This window comes from Apium graveolens, chromosome 7 (assembly GCF_009905375.1).
Source record: "Apium graveolens cultivar Ventura chromosome 7, ASM990537v1, whole genome shotgun sequence".
Taxonomy (NCBI): domain Eukaryota; kingdom Viridiplantae; phylum Streptophyta; class Magnoliopsida; order Apiales; family Apiaceae; genus Apium; species Apium graveolens.
Window position 1 is genome coordinate 67,623,044 of NC_133653.1, and position 11,713 is coordinate 67,634,756.

Sequence of the window (11,713 nt, forward strand, 5' to 3'; positions counted from 1 at the left end):
AGCCAATTGTAGAGACATGTAGGTGGGCTTTGGATCAGGCAAATTCAACTTTTTGAAGATAAACAACGGCATCAGATTGATACTTGCTCCCAAATCGCACAGGCACTTGTCAAAAGACAACTTGCCAATGGTGCAAGGAATGGTGAAGTTACCTGGATCTTTAAGCTTTTGAGGTAATTTCTGTTGCAGTACGACACTACACTCTTCCGTTAGAGCAACGGTCTCAAGGTCATCTAGTTTCACCTTCCTTGAAAGAATACTCTTCATGAATTTCACATAACTAGGCATTTGCTCCAAAGCCTCAGCGAAAGGTATGTTGATGTGAAGTTTCTTGAACACCTCAAGAAACTTACCGAACTGCTTATCCAGTTTTTGTTGTTACAATCTCTTAAGGAAAGATGGTCGAGGATAGAACTGTTTCTCCCCTGTATTACCCTCAGGCAAAGTATATTCAATAGTAGTCTTCCTTGGTTCCGCCGCTTTCTCCTTTTGCTTCTCTTCTTCTCCAACTTCAGCTTCTCCGTCTTTTGCTTTTTCAGCATCAACAACTTTTCCAGACCTTAAGGTAATAGCCTTGACTTGCTCTTTAGCTTTCTTTCTGCCTGGCACTTCAGTATCACTGGAAAGTGTGCCAGGTTGACGATTGAGCACTGCATTGGCTATTTGACCGATTTGATTCAACACTAGAAGGTGGAGCTGCACCTCCTTATTGAGGATATGATTGCCTTTGAACATAATAATGTGGTTGCTGGAAACCAGGTGGATTAAACTGTTTACTTACGCCTTGCTGATATGGTTGTTGAATAGCATTTTGATTATTGCTCCAGCTGAAATTGGGATGAATTCTGTTGTTAGGATGATATAGCTGGCACAGGCTGCTGCGGTCGCTGATAATTATTCACATACTGAACAGATTCATTGACAAGAGAACACTGATTCGTGGCATGAGAACCTGCACAAAGTTCACAGACCATAGCTATCTGATTTACTCCATAGGTGGTTAGAGAATCAACCTTCAAAGACAGCGCTTGGAGCTGCGCTGCAATAGCTGTAGCTGCATCAACTTCCAGAATACCCGCTACCTTCCCATGCATCATCCTTTGAGTTGGGTTTTGATGCTCATTTGCAGCCATAGTCTTAATAAGATTATAAGCCTCAATATAGCTTTGGGCCCACAAGGCGCCTCCAGCTGCTGCATCGAGCATGGGCCGAGATTGGGCCCCCAAACCATTATAGAAACCAGTGATCACCATCCAATCAGGCATACCATGATGTGGACACTTTCTCAACATCTCCTTGTAGCGCTCCCAAGCTTCCCACATAGATTCTGTAGGCTGCTGCGCAAACTGAGTAAGAGCACTCCTCATAGCTGCAGTCTTCGCCATTGGATAATACTTTACCAGAAACTTTTGCGCAAGTTCTTGCCAAGTAGTGATGGACCCAGCTGGTTCAGAATGTAACCAGTCCCTAGATTTATCCCTCAGAGAGAATGGGAAAAGCCTCAGCTTGATAGCCTCATCAGTCACACCGTTATATTTGAAGGTACTACAGATCTCAACAAAATTCCTGATGTGCATGTTAGGGTCTTCAGTAGCAGCACCTCCGAAAGAAACAGAATTCTGCACCATCTGAATAGTGCCCGACTTGATTTCAAAAGTGTTAGCCTGAATAGCCGGATGAAGGATGCTTGACTGAGTGTCATTAATTTAGGCCGAGAAAAGTCCATAAGAGCTGGATCTTCCAGAACTATACGATCACCCATGATTACTGGTTCTTTCTGCTCGCTCTCGTTATCCGAATCTTCAAAATCTATCTTCTCCGGAATATCAAGAACTTCGTCCATCTCCTCAGCCGTATCTAAAGTCCTCTTGCTAGTACGAGAACGTGTTTGCATAAACGCTCGCTAAAGTACCTGAAACACAACCGGAAACAATTAGTAACACATCTTAATCAATGAGTCCTAATGACCACTAATGGTAAGTACATAAACTAAACAAATACGCCGAGTTCCCCGGCAGCGGCGCCAAAAAACTTGTTAAGGCAGAAAACACACGCTAATAATACACGCAAGTATACGCGTTTGCAAGTAATATAGAATACTTTGTAGTTCGTTCCCACAGAGACTCAGACTAATTATGTTCAATTAACACTTACTCATCAATCTATAATTACTTCTCAATGTCAAGACAATAACATGTAGATTTTGATTAACTAATTATTAACTAGAATTAACTACGAGAATTAAACAGTTAATTGACACTTGAATTAACAATATTAAACACACATGAGATCATAACTTCATTACTACTTCCTGCAATAGTTATTGTTATTACCCTTAGCATGTAACGGTGACGAAATTAATCGAACAACACGAAAATGATAAAAGCCAACTTTCATTGTACTAATACCATTCTACCAAACATCCACAATTAAGATAGAAGTTGAATAGTCATCAATTATGTTGAGACCCTATACGTCTACAGAATTTGACAACATAACGATTTAAGCACAAGTTATTCCTTATGATCACACAGGGCAAGTAAAACGGTTAGAGTTACCCACTAATCATGTATACACATACATGAACCTATGCTAGCATGGCAAGTTCTAAATCTCAAGATCCACCGTCACTTCACAAGAGATTAACACCCTATCTTATATGTTCGCGACACACATAAGACGAATAAGCACAACCAATACTAGATATCATACAATCATCACACACTAAGGTATTAAAAAACTAACTAAAAAATTCCATAGTAAATCTGTTACGACCCCATGATCATGATTAGCCCATGATTGAACTCATCTTCACCATGGCTTCATATGAAAACATGATAATAACACACGAGAATAATTAATAAAACTACTTATATTAAACCAGAGTACGTCACAAGAGTAAATAGGTTCAAAGTAAAGAAAACTAGCATCCACTGTTACAATGAATAAAAGAATCATAAGAAAATATGCTTCCTCTTCGTTACGATGCGCTAAAACGGTCTTTTTCCTTTTCTCCTTGCTCCTTGATTAATACCACGATTCAACACACGTGAAACGTCTCTGAAAACTACTTATATAGAAGCCCTATAAAACCCAGCTATCTCAGAAGTTGGAAGTCCAGCCGAACCAGGAGTCTAAAAATCAGAATTAAAATTTACGCCCCTGAGCGGCCGCTCAGCAATCCTGAGCGGGCGCCCAGCTTCCTGAGCGGCCGCTCAGCTAGGCTGAGCGGGCGCCCAACACCTTTCTGGAAAATTCATTTTTCTGCTCCCGTTCTTCGCTGAATTCTGCTCCTAACTTCCCACTTGCAATGCCAAGCACATACTAAGGCTTATTCTTGATGAAATCTCCCCACAAATGCAAGTAATACCCCAAAATGCACAAACACTAGAAAAATGCATCAAATACATAAAATACTTGATTTCAAGACATCAATTCAAGCCATTATAAGACGTTCTAAGTGGTATAAAATGTTACTTATCAACAAGCTCTTGAGGATTTTGAGAGAATTCAAATCGGCCATCGGATGGACTATAGGAGATATAAAAGGGATCAACCCTTCGTACTGCATGCATAAAATTCTGCTAGAGGAAGGTAGCAAGCCAACTGTTGAGCAATAGCGAAGGCTTAATCCTATCATGAAAGAAGTGGTGAAGAAAGAAATTCTAAAGTGGCTGGATGCAGGAATTATATATCCTATTTCTGTCAGTTCTTGGGTGAGCCCCGTGCAATGTGTACCTAAGAAAGGAGGTATTACTGTGGTAGCAAATGAGAAGAACGATCTCATCCCCACTCGAACAGTCACATGATGTAGGGTATGCATGGACTACAGAAAGTTGATTAAAGCCACGAGGAAGGATCACTTCCCTCTTCTATTTATTGATCAAATGCTTGACAGGTTGGTTGGTCATGAGTATTATTGTCTTGTGGACGGCTATTCAGGAAATAATCAGATTTGTATTGCACCAAAAGATCAAGAGAAGACTACTTTCACTTGTCCATTCGGCACGTTTTCTTTTCGCAGAGTTTCTTTTGGCTTATGTGGTACACCTACCACTTTTCAGAGATGTATGATGGCCATATTCTCTGATATGATTGGAAATAATATCAGAGTGTTCATGGATGACTTCTCTATCTTTGGACATTCATATGATGAATGCTTGAATAATCTTCTATTGGTGCTCAAAAGGTGTGCGGAAACCAATCTGGTGCTCAATTGGGAAAAATGTCACTTCATGGTGCAGCAAGGCATCATTCTTGGCACAAGGTCTCTATTAAAGGTCTTGAGGTGGATAAAGCCAAGGTGGGCGTCATTGAAAATCTTCCGCCACCTATTTCTATGAAAGGAATCCGTAGCTTTCTTGGTCATGCGGGTTTTTATCGACGTTTTATCAAGGACTTCTCTAAGATATCTAAGCTGTTGTTCAACTTGCTCGAGAAAGATGTGCCTTTCAAATTTGATCATGAATGCTTGGCAACATTCGAGACTCTCAAGAAGATTTTAATCACCGCACCAGTTATTACGACATCTGATTGGAAAGAACCTTTTGAAATGATGTGTGATGCAAGTGGTTATACAGTGGGAGCAGTTCTTGGGCAGCGAAAGACTAATATCTTTTATAGTGGTCTACTATGCTAGCAAGACGCTAAATGGAGCCCAACTGAACTACACCACTACTGAGAAGGAGCTCTTGGCAATAGTTTTTGGTTTCGAAAAATTTCGATCTTATCAACTTGGGACAAAGGTGACAGTGTTCACTGATCACGCTGCCATCCGCTATCTGGTCTCAAAGAAGGATTCGAAGCCTAGACTTATTCGTTGGATTCTCTTGCTACAGGAATTCGAGTTAGAGATCAAGGATCGAAAAGGTATTGAAAATCAAGTAGCTGACCATCTCTCTAGATTGGAAAATCCCGATTCTACTTCACATGATAAGGCATTGATCAATGAATCTTTTCTGGATGAGCAGGTGTTCGCAATTCAAGAGGAAGAGCCATGGTTCACAGACATTGTGAATTATCTTGTTATTAATATAATGCCTCCTAATATGAATACGGCTCAAAAGAAGAAATTTTTGCATAAGGTGAAGTGGTACATGTGAGATGAACCATATTTGTTTAGACAAGAAGCTGACCAGATCATCAGGAGATATATCCCATTCTGTGAGACAGAGGGGATATTACAAGACTGTCATTCCACAGTTTATGGTGGACATTATGGTGGTGAAAAGATAGCAGCTCGTATTCTTCAAGCAGGTTTTTTTGGCCTACGTTGTTTAAGGATGCACATCAGTTTGTTTTAAGGTGTGATAATTGCCAAATAGTTGGTAATCTTACCAAAAAGGATGAGATGCCTTTAAATGTGATGCTTGAAGTTGAGGTCTTCGATGTTTGGGGAATCGATTTCATGGGACCATTTATCTCGTCCTGCAATAATTAGTACATGTTACTGACAATCGATTATGTCCCGAAATGGGTAGAAGTCAAAGCTCTACCGACTAATGATGCAAAGGTAGTGTTGAGTTTTCTTTATAAGCAGATATTCACAAGGTTTGGAACGCCACGAGTTATCATAAGTGATGAAGGGTCGCATTTTTGCAATCGTAAGTTCACTTCTATGATGCAAAGCTACAATATGAATCATCGCATTGGTACTGCCTATCATCCACAAACTAATGGTCAAGCTGAAGTGTCTAATAGAGAGATCAATCGTATTCTAGAGAAAGTCATTTTTCCGTCAAGGAAAGATTGGTCTTTGAAGCTCGATGAAGCTGTTTGGGCTTATAGAACAACATACAAGACTCCACTTGGGATGTCCCTGTTTCAACTTGTCTATGGTGATGGATGTCATTTACCTGGGGAGCTTGAGCATAAGGCTTATTGGGCATTGAAGAAGTTAAACCTTGATCTAAATGCAGCTGGGAAGAAGCGAATGCTTCAGTTAAATGAACTTGATGAATTTCGACTTCAAGCGTACGAAAACAACAAAATGTACAAGGAAAAGGTAAAAAGGTGGCATGACAGGAAGCTATCGCCTATGTCATTTGTGTCGGGGCAACAAGTTCTTCTATTCAACTCTTCTCTCTGACTTTTTCCTGGAAAGTTGAAATCAAGGTGGTCTGGACCATTTATCGTCAAAACTGTGTTTCCACATGGAGCGGTGGAAATTTTGAGAACGATTCGGGCCAAGAATTCAAAGTAAATGGTCAGAGATTGAAGCACTATTATGGGAATACGACAAACCGTGAAGTGGTTAGTGTCGTTTTATTGTCAACTTGATCGCATTACTCTACATCAAGCTAATGACGTAAAAGAAGCGCTTCTTGGGAGGCAACCCAAGATATGAGACCATAGGACACCTATAATAACCCCCAAAATTTTGAACTTTTTGTAACCCTTATGAATAGTGTTTTAGCTGAACGAGAAAACTTTTCATGCCACACTATGTAGGGGTTCTGTTATGGATATTCTGAGATTTTATTAGTACTCTACATGGTATATAAGTGTATGTAAAGATCGTCAGAATCCAATACTGAACACTTTGATTTTTCCCGGAAATCCACTAGATACGGAAAGAATTGAGTATAAGGTAACAGGATAAAAAGGATTTAAATTAAAGGATTATAAGAGAGGATCATAAAAGGAATATAATATATTGAGAAAGGTTAAGGGAACCTAAGTAATAAGATCCCGGGTATGATCCCTCAAACGATAAACGAAAACGAAAGTTAAGCGAACCGTGTAACAGATTAGCGGTCATTAGGCAAACAATTAGGAAGTTAATCAAAGGGATTAGAGAGGATGATGTCACCCAACCAATGAGAAGAGGACAAGGAGGGAAAGATGACATCATAGCATGACATAAGCATGACATGGGAAGGAAGGAAATGTGGTGGAATATTAACCACACAAAATCAAGGTTAAATTGGTAATTAACTAAAACAAAAACAAAACCAAATCAACCAAGCCAAATAAAAATCATTTTTCACCAAAACAAAAATCTATTTCTCTTCACCAAGAACTTGCTCTCGGCTTTTTGGCATTTCAAAGGGAAAAATTTTCAAAATCCAAGATCCAAGCTTCCTAAATTGGTAAGATAATTCCCTAATCATCCTTATGCATAGTTATGGCTATATCATGAGTTTAAGCACCCCATTCATTCTCAATCTTCTTCAATAAATCAATGAAGAAGACAATGAATAGTGATTTCAAAATTTTTAACTTGAATTTTTCTTGTTTTCCTTTAAGATCCAAGCATCCCTAAGACTTCTCAAGGCTTCTTAAGGCTTCCTAGCTACTCCCACCACTTCAAGGAAGGCATATCATCTCCAAACCCTAGATTCCTTTGTATAATAAGATGATTTTGATTATTATGGTGATAAAGTAGCTTAATGCTTGTGGTTTAGAGTTTGGGTTGGAGTGGTAGTGAAATGGAATGGTGAATCTTGTTGTTTTGGTTAAAAGAACTTAAGTATAGTTAAATTCAAGCTTAGGCATAAGTATAAATGTTAATATTGAATTGATTGGGGCTGTTATGATGTGATAAGGATGGACTTTGGTTGTATCAATGGGTTGACGTTGAATTGTGATGGTTTTTGAATGGTTTAAATTTGGGAAATCGCGTAAACATAGCCGTTGTAATGTCCGATTTACTTTAGACTGCTTTTGTTCATAACATTAGGACCCGAGAACCCCCTTCTAGATGTTGACCATTGCCATGTTTAGATAGTTCATGTTACGAGCTTCGTTTTGATATGTAGTTCATTTGATTCTGATATACGGTTTAGGAGAAACGACTGTTTCATGTAACGGCGTTTCGCGAACGAAACTTTTCCCCTCGCCTTACTTTGAAACATAGGTTAAAGACCAAAAAGGGTTAATTAATGTATGAAACAATTATGGTAAGAGTGCTAGGCAGTTGGTAAGACACCCGCGAAAGAATCGCCTTAAAACCCGTAATGGGTAATTTATTAAAAATGGTGGAGCCGAGGGTACTCGAGTGACTTAAGAGAATCAGTAAGCGCAAAACAAGCGTTAGAGTCTAAGTTAGTTAAAGTATAGATTTACAAGTGACTTTGGTTTAATTCCAACTTACTTGTTGTTTATAGGTTACCAGACTCGTCCCGAGCCTTTTATCACCCCCAGTCGCTCAGGCAAGTTTTCTATCCGTTATACTGTTATTGTGATGTATACGCTTGTATATGCATTATCTTGTAGTAGATGCATGATGGTTATATTAGCAAATTCTTGCGATATATTGTAGCATGTGATATGGTACATATGCATGCCTGTTTCGTATTCTTGCTATATATATTTGTTGATTCAGTTGATAATACCTATGCTAGAGAATAGCGGTAATTTGCATATACCCTTAGTATAGGGACCCAAAGGTGAAAACATTTTCTAAAAACCGGGAGTTGAGGACCCCGAGTAGATTTGATATATATATATTTATATATATATATATGGTTATAGTTTTCAAAACTATTAATCGAATAAGGTTTATTCGATAACTTTATTTTATTCATGAATATTATCTTGAATATTCATTCGAGGACTTATGACTCCTTTATATTATTTATTGAATATTACTTGAATATTCATTTGAGGATGTATGACTCCGTTATTTTATTTAATGAATATTAATTATAATATTCATTCGAGGTATTATGACTCCGCTTATTATTTAATAATATTCTTTAATTTATTAAAGAATAATGTTTCGATAATCAAACTTATTTTCGATTATTCAAATAAAGATAGTACTTTTGTATAAGTATATCCTTGATTATTTAATTTTCATTCAAGTAAGAGTTTTAAAACTTCTACTTCAATTATTTTTATAAAGATTATTCTTTATGGAAATATTATTTAAATAATAATATCCAGATATTTCTTTTTATTGAGACTGATTTACTTTATTAAATCAGCATTATTCCAAACACTTTTTAAAGTGTTTTCGAGTCTTTAAAATGATTTTTAAAAGTTAGAGCGGATCCCAAAACTCATTTTTATGTTTAAGATCCTCCTTTCGAAGGGGATTTAAATACTCGCTCAAAACCTGAGGGATCCGGCTTTGTGGTGTGTTTTATATTCGCAACAAGGTTGCTGTCTTGATAACAGAGTTTTTGATTACTTACCCAATACTCGGGAAGTAAAATTCTTGGAACAAGTTAATCCATTAACAGACATCGCCTGGGAAATATCGGTGAGTTTTCCTTTCCAACTAGATACGACTTCTTGGTGGAGCCATATCAACAAGTTTCTACTTGGGGAAAGTGGGGACGAGCTTTACGTTTCAGAGTCATGGATTTCATCTGAACTAGGAGTGGCGTAAGTGGCCGAGTAGCGCCGGGCCAGCCGTATTATTATATTGGCCCAAATGGCCTGGAAGTTCCGCTAAGGCGGTCCATTCCTTAGGAGTTCAGTGTTCGGTTGACAAGTAAATCCGACAGGTTCTCCTCTACATGTAGAAAATGGTGGGGTTGTACTACTACGACTGATCATCGTAAGTGGTCTTCCTGGCGCGGCAAACTCCCGTAATGAGTTTATCATCCATTTGGATAATTCTGCAACACTACCCGTAGCATTTCGATCGAAAGGCTACTAATGGGTGGTTGCCGAAGCATTGACAGGGTCAAACAATTTTATTGGTGTATCCATTGAATGAAGTATCTCGTAACTTCATTTCTTTTCAAAATATTTCAAAGATCAAATATTTTCAAGTTTTATTTGTGGCCTCATCTATGGGATGACCTCGTGAATCTTATTATACTTTGAACAGTAGTAGTTCAAGTAGATTTCTAAAAATGGTATAAGTATAGTGAAGTAATTGGTAACTTCATCTTCTTTTAAAACTTATATCCAGTAAGTAATTACCTTACACATGATAAAGAATTCTAGTAAGTATCCATTTAGATACTTGTATTATTGTTATCACTATATATTATCTTGCGAGCTGTAAGGCTCACTCTTGCTTTATTTCTTCATCACACAACAACAGTTAGGAAAGATGGCCAGACTGCAGCAGACCCAGCGCAAGCGCGTGGGAAGCGTCCCGCATCTTCCCGTTGATGTTGTAGCTGCTATAGCTGCAGAGGTAGATCTATTGGTAGATCAGGCATTCTACTTTTGAGAATTAATTATGTATAATTATAACTTGTGGCAGATAATGGCAATTAACTGTAAATTTATCAAGTAATCATTTTGGGTTGTAATAACTTTTAATTGTGGATTCAAGGACTTGTACTTATTTCAATTTCATCTCTGAGACTATAACAGGTTGTGGTGTGTGTTAGTGTGGGGTCACAGCATAAGGTTATTTATTAATTAAGTGAAGTGATATTGTGGAAAGAAAGACCTTGACGACCCGGATCCCTGACCCCGGATCTGGGGGTGTTACAGAAATGGTATCAGAGCTAAGCGTTATAAACCTCAGAGATGATGCGACGATATAATAATAAACTCACAAAGATAATAAGAACTCTTGCCAAGTTCATGGTCGGACTACTTAAAGTAGTGCTGACAGTTAAAACCCTTACGGGAACCCTTATAAGTATCATGATAGTAACTTAGCTCGTTTAATGTGTAGGCGCCTGAGATAGAGGACCCTGAGATGTTCGAGCGTGAGCATGATGAGGCACTGCTAGATGTTGAGGATCAGGAGGAGCCTGAGATGAAGGAGGATGAAGAGGACCCCTCAGAGGAGTCAGAGACAGAGGTCATTGCTATTTCAGATGAGGAGGACCGCTCAGAGGATGTACTGAGGACCCGAGTGGCTGTTGCTGAGGCCCGACTGGATGAGGCCAGGAGGGAGTTGGATGCGGAGAGGGCGGGTAGGCGTACCCGAGCTTATGAGACTAGGGCTTCTATACCCCGATCCTTGAGGAGGGAGCTTACGGGGATAGAGCTCACGTCCCGAGCGAGGCTCAGATCGCTCCAGGAGGACAGGCATGGTAGGATCTCCAGGCGGCAGGCCGACTATATCTTCCGTCATGCGATGGAAAGGGTATGGGAGCTGACCCGCTCCGGTGTGTGATTCAGGATTGATGATGGAATAGTCTAGTTGTCTAGTTGTCTAGTTAGTCGAGGCCTTAGTAAGAGCCAATTTTCCGGGATAGTTGACTTGTATATAGCATCCCTTTTTCTGACTAGACAGATAGACTCTTGTGTATCACTTTTGGGACAGATGGCTGTAGCACTGTTGTACTTTTGACCAGATCAAACTATGTATTTCTCGCATTATGTATATATTTGTTTCCTTTCGGTTCAGTTCCTTAGTGACGAGATCACTGTTCTTATCATTATTATTACTGCACTTCTTATTAGAACTGTCATAAAATAATAGAATTGCGATATACGTTCTCCCTATTATAAGAGCTGTGCAAGTCACAATGTTGTATATGATTGTGACCTAACGTTGAATTTCCCAATAATATTTTTTTATCAGAATCATGCCGCCAAGAAAGATTGGAACTAGGGCGAACCCTGGATCTGAGGACCAGGGAAGTCATAATCAGGACAATAGAAACCAGAAATATAGTGAAGAGGAAGATGAGGATTATGTGGAACAGGATGACTCCCTGTATGAAGAGGAAGAGGAAATATATGATGTTGAGGGATTTGAGATAGAGGCTGAAGAAGGAGAAACTAAGGTTGAGCAACCAGTTTCAAACCCAGGCATGGATCCCATGGGCCAGTTCATGCAACTCCT

General features: G+C 39.0%; 1 non-coding gene across 1 annotated transcript; it reads left to right on the plus strand.

Annotated features, from left to right (window-relative positions):
* The first annotated feature begins 1,263 nt into the window (after positions 1–1,263).
* LOC141675723 (small nucleolar RNA R71) lies at positions 1,264–1,370 on the plus strand. The gene has a single exon (XR_012556362.1). It is a non-coding gene; the product is annotated as a small nucleolar RNA R71 (small nucleolar RNA).
* Positions 1,371–11,713: the final 10,343 nt, after the last annotated feature.